Genomic DNA, 12,709 nt, shown 5'->3' with positions numbered 1-12,709 from the left:
CACAGTCCCAACTTTTATGAATTGTAAAATATAGTTCAGTCTCATAAAAAACAGCTTAACTTCCTTTATGAAAGAAACACCTGGTGAATGACAAAGACTGGACAAGGAAGAGGAAAGCATCTTTCAGACTCAGAAAGCTATCCAGATAGGCTCTTCTAAAGAAGGAAGAAGAGTTATCTGACTCTTGATTCCATATGGTCCCCATTATTGGCCTGTGCCTACTGTCTGTCTTGGAAGATTGTTGGTAGAAAAAAAGCTGCATACGTAGCAGATTGTGCCTAGGACTCATCTCTGACATGATTCCAGCCAAAGAGGAAAAGTGGTGCCTAGGGAAGCTAGTTAGTTAGGACAGTTTGTAAACCTTGTGTACAGAAGTAGTCTGTGTTTAGTGATGGAGGCAGATATATGCTTTATGATAGTGTGTGAGCCAGTAGAGCCAGGAATGAGGGAGGATATGCAGGATGGGACAATGGCTGTGCATGCTTTCCTCCCATACTTAATACCTCAAAACAAGTCATGTGTTGGAGCTTGAACTCCCCAAGAAGCAGTTTAAAGAAAGTGCAATTCCATTCTGGTCCTAAAGGGTGTATGTGGTGGGGAGATGGGGAGTTACTTGTTGGACTGCTGTCATGGCTTCCAAAATATAGACTTTCATTTTTGAAATATGTGAATGATCTAATAAACTTCAAAAAATATTACTCATAGATAAATTGAAAATGGGTGCAGAAGCTTTTGCTCAACCCAAAACTTGCCTTCATGAGAACCAAGTAATTTTCTCAAATTTTGAAGGCCAATAACTAGAATAATAGAAGTAGTGTAGACAAAGTAGGAACTGAACAAATCCTTTTGCATTTTTGGTTTGTTTTTTGAGACAAGGTTTCTCTGTGTAGCCTTGGCTGTCCTGGACTCGCTTTGTAGTCCAGGCTAGCCTCAAATTCACAGACATCCACCTGCCTCTGCTTCCCTAAGTGCTGGGAATACAAGCATGCACCACTGTGCCCTGCTTTTTTTTAATTCATTTTTTAAAAAGGATTTCATACATGACTATTGTATTCACAAAATTTCCATTCTGCATATTCCAGGCTCCAATTCCTCCTATGTCCCTCATCTCCATTTCAAATTTATGACATCTTCTTTTTTAGTTCTTATCATTTCTACCCCCTAAACACTCAAACAAGCTGAGTTGGTTTAGTGTTGCCCATATGTGTGTGTATTTAGGGTTGATGACTTGGGGCTGGATAACCCTTTGGGGAGCTTATCCCTCGAGAAGACTGGTTCTCTCTTAGCAGCCATTAATTGTAGGTAGCTCTTCATCTAGTTGTGGGACCTTGTGAGATTTCCTCCATCCATACTGGGATGTCAACTAGTATTGATACTGTCCAGGTCTTGTCTGGGTGACCAAACTTTTCAGATTTCATGAGTGCAGCTCTGTCTCACACATAGAAGACATGATCTCTTACAATGTCCTTGTCCTCTGTTCTTACCATCCTTCCACCCCCTCTTCCAACATGTTCTCTGATTCTTATGTATAGGGGTTATATTGTATATATATAATTGGGATCAGGAACCCTCCATCTTTTTTTTCTGTGCAGTTGGACTAGTTGTGGATTTCTGTAATGATCTCTGCTACAAAAGTGGGAGCTACACTTCTTTTTGGCTATGAAGAAGAATTTGGGGGACTGAATAATTTTATATGACAAATGAATTGCAATCTGAGGATTAAAAAAGCATCTATATGTTCATGGAGTCTGTCTTCTAAACTAGTAAACTTTTTGCTCTGTGTGTGTGTATGTGTGTGTGTGTGTGTGTGTGTGTGTGTGTGTGTGTGTGTGTGTTCCACCCATCCTAGAAAATCTAGGGTTACTTAGAAATAGATATTACTATTTTCGTGGCTTGTGTTTGTGGGAGCTAAATGAAATCACCCCCAGAATTATGCTGATCTCAGGATGACTAAGATAGCAATGCAACTGCCGTGTACTGGGTCCCACAGCTAACATGTTCTAGAACCTCTAAACATTGCTACTCTCAAGACAGAGATGCCAGCCCCTAAACATCTGAGGAGCAAACTTAACTACATCTAAGCCACATGAAGGACAGAACTAGCATTACAGAGACATCAGCTGCTGTGTAGTAAGATGCAAATTGTTTATCCATGCACAAACAGTGGACTGGGTTTCTAGCTCGTGCGTGTGCATATCAGTGTCAGAAAAATTCAAACATTAAAAAGGAAATTGTAGAATGAGGGTACCTCTATATATGCTTAGAAGATTGAGTTATTGGCTGGGTGTGGTGGCGCACACCTTTAATCTCAGCACTCAGGAGGCAGAGGCAGGCGGATCTCTGTGAGTTCGAGGCCAGCCTGCTCTACAAAGCAAGTCCAGGACAACCAAGGCTACGCCGAGAAACCCTGTCTTGAAAACCCCCCAAAAAATCATTAAAAAAATGGGCTAGAGAGATGGCTCAGAGGTTAAGAGCACTGACTGTTCTTCCAAAGGTCCTGAGTTCAACTCCCAGCAACCACATGGTGGCTCACAACCGTCTATAATGTCATCTGATGCCCTCTTCTATCCTGCAGCTGTACATGCAGGCAGAACATGTATGCATAATAAAAAAAATAAATCTTAAAAAAAAGATTGAGTTATGGAAGAAGTTCTTAAAACTAAAATATCATGAGTGAAAAAATTCATTAACAACTTTTGTTACTGAAGAGAAATTTAAAAAGACAAATCTGTCGACAATTAGACACAATTCTAGTATTGAGAATATAGTACACACTCACTAATCTCTAGTACCATAAAGTACCTATTTAATGGCCGAGTAACTATATTCCTATGGGTGTTCCCCATAAAATATGTACATGAACACATCCACAGAGATGACCATTTGTGGATCCTGAATTTTGTATGGAGATAAAAATATGTATGTGTACATGACATGAAAGTAGAAGTGAAATTGTCAAGGAAAAGATGGTGACTAAAGGCAGAAAAGTAGGAATTAGGGGAAGACATGGTCAAAAGATATTCTTTACTCATATGAACAAGTACTTAAGAAACCCATGCTACATACAATGAATATGTATAGTAAAAACATTAAAAAGACAAACATAAAAAGTTTGCCTAAATTAACAACAAACTGTTTACTGGTTTGTAAATTTAACAACAGCAGCAAAAGAAATGAAAGGTGAGTATATACAGCAACATAGATCTAATTCATGAGCACTTTATGCATTTCAAATATCAAGTTGCAGAATAATGTGTACAATAACATATATGTATAGTATAGTAACATTTATATTCATTTATATAGCTAAACAATACGGGACTCTTTATTATATTATTAATAATTTGAGATGATTTTTTTGTGTTATATACATGGAAATGAACCCAAACTAGTATGTAAGGAGTTTAAAAGAGCTGGAGATCTAGAAATCAGCGTGGTAAGATCTAGAACTTAGTAGAATTCCATAGTGTCATGGAGTAGGAGATGTATCAAAGGCTATGGCCATGTGTTTGTAAATGTTCAGAGGCTAGGGAGAGAGATTATGATGTCAGAGGCAGTAATGGAGGCCTGAGGCCTGACATGTCTCATATTATATAATCCTTCCATTGGAAGATCTACATTTCATCTCATTTACATAGAGTAATGATGGAGGATGAGGAAGCAGTGGGGATCGAGTATGAGTTTTATGAGGGTTTATGAGGGTCTGACTATTGATCTTATTGTTTTGTTGGCAGGAGCTGGCCAATGGGAACTGGAAGGATACTTCCAGAATATTTTCCCATGACAAGATCTCACATTGTCAAGACATGCTCCAGTGTGAGAAACACAACTGACAGAAGATAATGGAATTTGGAGAGAGTGCATAGACAGTTGACAAAATGATGGCATGGCTGAAGGATGAGACCACTGAGGGGACGTTAAAGGTCCTGAGCTATAAACATAGAGAAGAGTAAACCTGAGCCAGGTACACTGCCTGGATGAGGATGGTCATTGCATCAATGACAGGACAACGCTTTTCCTGGTCATAGAGGGCCACCTTACATTATGAAAAATATGGAATGGCCTGTACGAAGTGACACGGTAGACAGGATGACATGGGGTCTGATGTGGGTACTTTTACTTTATTCTGTCTATCTCTGACTTTACAGGCTTTCCTGAAAGTTGTGGATCCCAAATGGCTCTAGGTGGTAATCTGCAGCCCATACCACATTGCTAGCAGATAGTTCCTGCAACTGCAAGAAAGGTTATAATCTGATATTGTTGCTTTCCATGAACACACAAACAGGTAGGTTCGTAAGATTTTAGGTGGCAGTTGTGTCAAAATTAGGAATTTGCTTTTGTTTTAATTTAAAATTTTGTTAGCATAAGAAGTCATGAGCTTCACTGTGGCATTTTCATACATAAATGCCATTATATCTTTATTTGTTCATCCCCTCCTCTGTTGCGGTCTGTGTCATTGTCACTTCTGCCTTATTCTTGCTGGTCTCCTCCATGAGTATCACCCTTTTCTGTTTTTGTGTCACATGTATTCTATTACTTTTTAAAAATTCCTTTCTCCTGCTTCCATTAAAACATGCTCTCTCTGCTCAGAGTTTGTATACACTTGTTGAAGAAATAATAATAACAAAATAAGCTGGGTGTGACAGTGCATGCCTTTAATCCCAGATCTCAGGGGGCAAAGCCAAGCATATCTCTATGAAGTCAAGGCTGGCTTAGTCTACATAGTGAACTCCAGGATAGCCATGGATGTAGAGAGACCCTGTTTCAAAAAAACAAGACAAAACAAAAAACTCAGAAACAAACAACAACATGCTTTCTGTTTTCAGTGGTGCTAGGAATCAATCCAGGGATTTTGCACATGGTAGACAAATATATTCTACCACTAATATATATCCCCAGCTCCATGTGCTGTTTTTGTTTGGAGCTAACAGTTTTCCGTAATAAAACACAAAGTTCAAACAGGCATGTGCGCATGCATGCACGCGCGCACACACGCTTGCCTTCCTGTTTCCTAATCTGAGGTAATGGGGAATACCTTTCTCCAGGGATTCACAGCCTCTAACTAGATACCTGAGGTCAATGACAAAGATGGGGGACAACCTAACACTGACCAGTGCTGTCAATAGAGTCGTCACCAAAGCTGCCTTGACATGAAATAAATGATTCTATACTATCCTCTATTCGTAGCCACAGGAATACATTTTTAAAACTATTTAGAAGTCCTTTAAAGAAGAAGACAAACACTGGCATGGTTTTAAAATCTGAATTTTACTAGATATTTGCCATCACAGTGACATGATCGGTGGAGACTATCTGCTATCTTCGACTGGGGTCTTGTTCCACTATCCTCCAAGAGTGATGTGGGAACACGGCAGAGTGCACACAGAAGGCGCTTTACTGCCTCTATGGGATTAACAACCCTAAATGGAATACAACATTCAACAGATTGACATGTTGAAGTTAAGTGAAACAAGTTCGAACTCTTCGTAGCATTGGGTGTTGCTGAAAGCTATTCAAAAAGCTCTCAGAGGCTTTGGGTGCCCATCAAGAGTAAGTCTGCAGGTCAATGACAGGAGCAGCAGGGGTGGCAGCTCTCCTTGTCCTGCGGGTCTGGAAAGTCTCTGGAGTAGCAGGTCTTAGCAGCTGGAAGTGGCTGCAACACAGGTTCCTTCTGCAGCCCAGTTGTAGAGTCTTGGAGGCTCAGTTGGAGTTATGCTTAACATGGGCTGGGAAGATTTACTTTATTTTACTTTTTGCACTGATAGCTATTAGCCTTCTGCACCCTGTGGCTCCTACACAGAGCCTGCTGGCTATCATAAAGCTCCATTGTGTGTTGTGGGGGCACCTATCCCTAACAAAACACACACACACACACACACACACATATGAAAGACTATGTAACAGACACTACATATGTACTTCTCTCCATAAATTGAAGTTATTTAACTTTATCTTGTTTAAATCTTTTTCAGTTCCTGTATTATAAAATTAAAACATTATTTTGGAACAAAAAGTACATCTCCTTTTCATAGGTACTTCATGAACAATCTTGAATGTAGTATTTTATAAATGTTTCATATAGAATCACACTATAAAACATCTCACTGAAGTAAGCATTCAAGGAGGCAGCCTGGTTGTATTTTCATCAAATATACTTCCAATGTCCCAAAGATACTTTATTTGTGCTTCTAATTCTGGTATACTGCCAAGTTTTTGCAAACTTTTCATGATATTGAAAATAAGTATGAATACATTGAAATTTCTTCCAGACTGATAGTTTATTGTGCAAATGGAGCGTTACACATGGTGAGTTGACATCAGCTTCTTCAGGCATGAGACTTAACAGGTGAAACCAGACACTTTAGAATCCATTTACGTTGGTTTCACAGCTGGCTATTTTTAAAGCCTTAACTTGAAATATATGGCCAACAAAACAATGCCTCCATGTGTGGTCAGTACACAATTCATTCTACCTGTGAAAGAATAAGATTTGAAAGACTTTTTTTTTTTTTAAACCAATGAACTGGAACTGGTCATCAGTTCCTAGACCTGCCATGACTTCAAATTTCCTCTAAGCCTCAAATCCCACAGCCAATGTCCAATGAACCTGGTGACCAGCTTGACCCAGCTGGAAGCACATTGAAAATTTAAAGACGTGAAGCAAATGTTATTTTAAGAGCGTCAGTGGGAGAGTTATTGTGGAAACTTCCATTATTTTTCCTAAGGCTCAAGGTTTTTGTTTTTTCATGTTCTTTGAATGAAATGCAGATTTTAAAAATTATTTTGAATAAAATATCTACTTGCTGCTACAAGTCACTGTAGGCGAAATTAAGTCAAATCACAGTGTAAAGTTATTTCCACCTTTCCTGTTTGTTTCCTTTGTAGACTCTCCCAGGTTCCAAACAGAGAGCATCTCCACTATTTAGTGAGTGTTAGCAGCAATCAAATCAGGGAAGAGGGGAAGATGAAAGAATTGTGAAAGGGTCCTTTACAGCCTTTGCCAAGACAGGAACACACAGCCAATTTTCCAGAATTGGTCCACAGTCCTGCCCAACTGCCACAATGCTTAAGAATTTAGCTTTCTGATATGAAGTGTTTTTTTTTTTTTTTTTTTTTAATGTATTTTCTCAGCCATGCCATCCAAAGGCTTAACTAAATTATATCTTTCATCTTTGTGCTTTCCATTGGTGTGGGCATTCTGGAAGAAAAGAAATATTTTATAAAATGCAATCCTTATTTTATTTGTTTAACGTCAATTAAGTTCACATAAAATTTATTATCAATTTAACCGAATCTCATGGGGATGTCAAGAGTGTGTGCCAGTTTGGAAGTCGGGTTTGGGGAGAAAAGAAAAAAGAGTCTGAGAAGCATTTCATTCTAACTTCCCAAACAGATGGTTCTTGTGTTGGCCATTGTCCCAGAGAATCATCTTCTGGAATGTTCCAAGAGACAGACTGACTCAGTCTATAGCTTGCTATAGGGGAGAAATAAAAAAGCATAAAAATCTATTTCCTCCTTCCTCTTGATACCACTTCTGTTCCCTTTCAACACATCATGCACATGAGAACTCCTTGTCACCTTTCAAGTCACCTAAGACGTACTACCCAGACTAATGTTTTCTGGAGGAACCCCTCATAGGGTTCCACTTTTCTCTCTTTCCCATGTCAGAAGGTCAAGTGTTTTTGCTATTCTGATATCTACTTGTTGGGAATTTATGTACAATTGAAGCATTGTTATTGACTGGTGTTCATGATTTGCTTATTTAATCCCCTATTTAAATCCTCTACATTTTTAAATCTCCTGCATTTAAAAACGGAAATCTTAAATCTTGGAGAAGCCATTCCTTCTGTCTACAATAATTTTTGTTCTTATTGTTCTTAGTGTGTGTGTGTGTGTGTGTGTGTGTGTGTGTGTGTGTGTGTGTGTTTCTGCTTGCCTGTTTGTTTTGGTGACAGGATACATTATAGTTTAGGCTGGCCTTGGATCTTCTGTGCAGCCGCTGCTGGATTTGCATTTCTGATCTTCCTGCCTACACCTCCAGACTGCTAGGATTACCAGATGCAAAGCAAAAAATTATTTGTTTCTAAGGTGTGTCAGGAGTCAGGTCAAGGTAGGTTCTTAAAACTTTGAAACAAGGGATTGTTCTAGAATGTCCTCCAATATATTTTCTCTTAAAATATTTATCATCATTGTATGTTTGTGATACATGTGTTACAGTGCATGTGTAGAGGTCAAATGACAATTTGATGGAGTCATTAATCTCCTTCCATCTTTACATGGGTTCTGGGAATTGAACTCAGATCATCAGATATGCATGGTAGGGTGTCAAAAGTCTTTATCTTATGAGAAATCTCACTGGCCCTGTCTTTACTTTTAAATGGCTTATATGTTTTCTGACAATATTCAGTATCATTTACTTATTCACATGTTTGTGTATTTAACTCATCTAACATTTGCTGTTTACATACTGTCTGCCAAATAGTATATTAGTGGCTGAGAATATACAACTATATGGCTAGTGTTTTCAATATGGTACTGGTAGTAGACAGGATACCAAACTATCAAGATACCATTAAGTCTCTTTTAGTGTTTTAATTTTATGGAGGTGTAAATGCTGTCATTATAAAATGTTCAAAGCTGATGAACTTATCCATCTGTGCAAACTCAGCTATAATCATGGCATGAGATACTTCCATCATCTCAGAAAGGTAACTTATTTGTTTTTGGTAACTTAATTATATCCACCCAGTGCTAATTCTCAGCTCTGACAACCTTTGCTCTGCCTTCTGGCTATAGCAGTTTGTCTATCTGGATCCACACAGTGTGCCGTCTTCTATATCTGGCCTTCTCCGCTCAGTATGGTTCTGAGTTTCATCCATGTTTCATTTCAGTCGTTTATTCCATTTTACTACTAAGCGGTACTTCAGTGGAAGGCTAGCACACAGTTTGTTTATCCACATACAAACTGTGGATAGACGCTTGGATTGTCTCTAGGCTTAGACTATAATGAATCAAGCTGCTGTGAATTTTTAAAATCAGTCTTTATGTAGACATATGTTTCATTTCTCTTAGGAATAAATACTTAGGAGTGAAAATACTGCATTATGACAAATGCAAATTTAACTTGACAAAAATGACTTCAAAGTGACTGTGCCATTTTGCATCCTTACAAGTACTTCGTGAAAGTTCTAGTTGCTCCAAATCTTTAGAGTAGTCAATCATTTAAATTTCAACCACTTTAGCAAACTGTAGTGTTGTGTGATTTAGTTGTAATGTGCATTTCCCCGGTGACTAGTTAAGACAATCATTTCTTCACCAGTTTAATAGCTGTTTAGGATCCTTTGCTGAAGCCTTTGTCTTCTACCAATCTTTGAAGCTTGTTTTATTTCTTCATATTGAGTTATGGTTTTCATATATTCTCATGCAAGACAAATTATTTATCCTAGCATATGACTGACTTTCAATGTCTTTTCAAATGAAACGGTATTAGTCCTTGTAATTCATAATAATTTTTTCCTTTAGGATTCATTGGGTAATATTCTATAATGCCGTTGACTACATTTAAATCAAGTAGTTTTGCTTCCCCCCCCCGACATACATTGTACAGTTGTTTATTTCTAGGTCTGTTTCAAATGAAGTTGTGTACATAATGTGAGCTGGGAAAGTTTCAATTTTGGAACTGGACAGCTGGGGATGGTGAGATGGCCCATCACTACCGTGCTTGCAGCCATAACTGTGAGAGTCAGGGTTTGAGTCTCAGCAACCACATGGGTAGGTGCATAAAACAGTTTATGTCTGTAACTTCAGCACTGGACTTGGAGGAAAGAAGGAAAAAAATCTCTGGACCTCATTGGCCAGAGAGTCTTGCCAAAGCATGACCTTCAGGATCTTCATGACCAGAATAATCCTGTTAAAAAACAAGGTAGAAAGTGATGGATAAAGACCTCTGACTCCTACCTGTGGTACATACACACACACACATACACACACACACACACACACACACACAAACATACACATAAATGCTTTCTCCCAACACAAATGAGTATTTAGTGATTCTGTAATGTGTTCTAGAAACTACTTTCTCATTCACTAATTTGACACCCTTGTTGAAAACTAATTGATTTTGTATATTATAGTTTGGGACATTTTAGTCCTCTCCATTTATCTGGGAACATGTAGTGTCATTAATCACACAGTGCCTTGATTACTTTAATTTTAGAGTAGACTTTTGAGGTGTCAATCTTATGACTAGTAAAATCTTCACAATTTCCAGAACTAACACTTCTGGACTTCAAGTTTTAAAGACCTGCCAATCAGTCTAGGCAGGACAATGTATACTTTGAAAATTTTGAATCTTCCTATTCATGAACAAAGTATATTTCCCTTTGACATTAGGTTGTGTACTAGTTCTCTCAGCATTTTTTAAACATTTAAGTAAACATATCTGTAGTGTTATCCTATTTATTATAACAAGTATTTTCTCTTTCACTAAGGTAATGAACACATATCTAGTTGGGGAAGAAGGATAAAATCCTCAAGCTTTAACTATTTATGGATTATAAAATTATGTACCAGATAGAGAAGCCCCAAATATTTCCTAAGCTATTTTGTATTTTGGTATTAATTATCTTTTAACCCAGGTATCAGGTAATACACTCAAAAGATTCTGAGACATATAAATAATTTTGAACACAATCATCTATCATTATTTTCATCACCTTAAAAATATTACTTTGTTCTTTTCCTTGCAAAGATAATAACTTTTAGAATGTTCTCCCTTTTCAATATTAACACTTAAAGTTATAAATTGCATTGAAAACACATTGTTTTAGTTGTGTTATATTTTTATCAGCTTCAAAATATTTTCTAATATTTCAGTGACAAAGCATCATTTAAAACTATATTATTACATATTCTATAATTAATAATATGCTATTATACATTATTTAATTTCTAGCTATCCTGATATCCTGCATTTCTTGCTTTTTTTTTCTTTAATTCACTTGTAGAATGGAGATACCTGTAGTGTTTTAATAATTCTAAATTTGTTGCAACTTGATTATAGCCCAATGTTCAGCTTATAGCCCAAGAGTTCAGTGTGCACTTGAGAGTGCTATGTTCCCAAGACTCAGGTGACATGATTCCTGTAGTCAATTGGATCAAAGTGGCTGATAGCTTAGTTCAGATTGTCTTCACACTAACCAATTTTAGATCTAAGAATTGCTGAAAAGGGGGGTGTTAAAATCGTAGATACTATTTTTGTTTTAAAAAATCTTCCTGTGTTCCTTATTTTTTTTTCATGTTTTCTTCATTAATGTAAAAGCTTAGGATTTTTCATCTTGTTGACTGTCTTATAGTCATTAAAAGGGAGTAAGTTTATAAATCATTTAAAGAAAGATTATTTGTAGATATTGATACAGACCCCCTACTCTGTTTATACTAATGATTTCTTTTTAAAATATTATCCTTTCCTCTATCTTACAAATAAGAAAGTGGAGGCACAGAGGTGAGGTAATTAACCCACACAGCTGGCCATTACTGTTACGGGTATTTAAATAGCCATCCTCATGCTGAGCCACACTTTGACTCTCAACACTGTCTTGCTTTTCAGGATTACTTTTGTTGTTTCTTCTTCTTTTTTAATTAATGGTTTGTTTTCCTGAATTAATTTTACCTCTTCTCTTTTCTTTATTCAAAACTTCTCAAGCACTCTTCCTTGCTTTTTTCCAAATTTATGGTGTCTTTAAAATGTCATTAAAACATATATATGCATACATAAATATATACATACACTTATATATTACATACATACCTCTATGTTTCTACTTCCTCATTTATAAGATAAAGTATACTATTTTTAAAGAAATCATTAGTATGAACAATATAGGAGGCCTATATCAATATCTACAGTCATTTTTATGTATACATATATGTATAAGTATATGTATATGAAATTTGGTGTTGGATAATGATTTGGTGTGCTCTTCCCTGGGGAAGACTATTTCTCCCACTCTCAGCATTGCTTAGGTGTCTGTAATTCTTTCTCATGACTTCTCCCTTATCCAGATTAGCACATCTATTGGTGCTTCTGACAGAAATCTTCCTGTTCTTCTGCTTTTCACAATCTTAGTACCCACTCTTCCAAGATTATCCTGGCACCTTAGGTACAGCAGTTACATTGTAGATATATCAGTTGGGACAGGCCTCTCAAGCTCTGCATGTTGATTTGCTATCATTTTTATTGGTCTCTGTCTATTTAAAAAAGAAATTTCCTTGGTAAGATGTTGGGGTGGGGGGCCATGTGAGAGGAACAGCAAACAGCTTTGGGACTCATGGATGACAGCCCGCCAGTTAGCACAGCCACATGGGTGTGCCTTGGAGAGGCAGAGCCCCAAGGAGGACTAGTTTTCCTGAGGACTTCATGCTGTTAGGGAGTTTTGCTCTGCCTGTTGCCTTCCCAGTCACCACATCCCTCATAATCTATGACTTGTGTGAAAACTCTAAGGGGGCTTCCAGGCCCTCACTGGGCAGTGTCATTTGTCCTTATAGTACCAGTGATTGATCTTTCCCAAACATTGCTGTCGGAGCAGATTAATGATTCAGCTACCACCCTTAGAAAGACTATAGAGTGTGATTGTTAGTAACAACCACCACCCTCAGAAAGAATTTGGAGACGTACATTGTTAGTAAACTTAGGTTAAGATGC

At 37.5% G+C, this 12,709-nt stretch overlaps 1 pseudogene; it reads right to left on the bottom strand.

The window, feature by feature from the left end:
• Positions 1 to 6,372: 6,372 nt before the first annotated feature.
• LOC127207045 (ATP synthase membrane subunit K, mitochondrial-like) lies at positions 6,373 to 6,556 on the bottom strand (annotated as a pseudogene).
• Positions 6,557 to 12,709: the final 6,153 nt, after the last annotated feature.

Source organism: Acomys russatus, chromosome 24, assembly GCF_903995435.1.
Source record: "Acomys russatus chromosome 24, mAcoRus1.1, whole genome shotgun sequence".
Lineage (NCBI taxonomy): Eukaryota > Metazoa > Chordata > Mammalia > Rodentia > Muridae > Acomys > Acomys russatus.
Note: the sequence above shows the minus strand (reverse complement) of the source record. Positions and strands in the feature narration are given on the sequence as shown.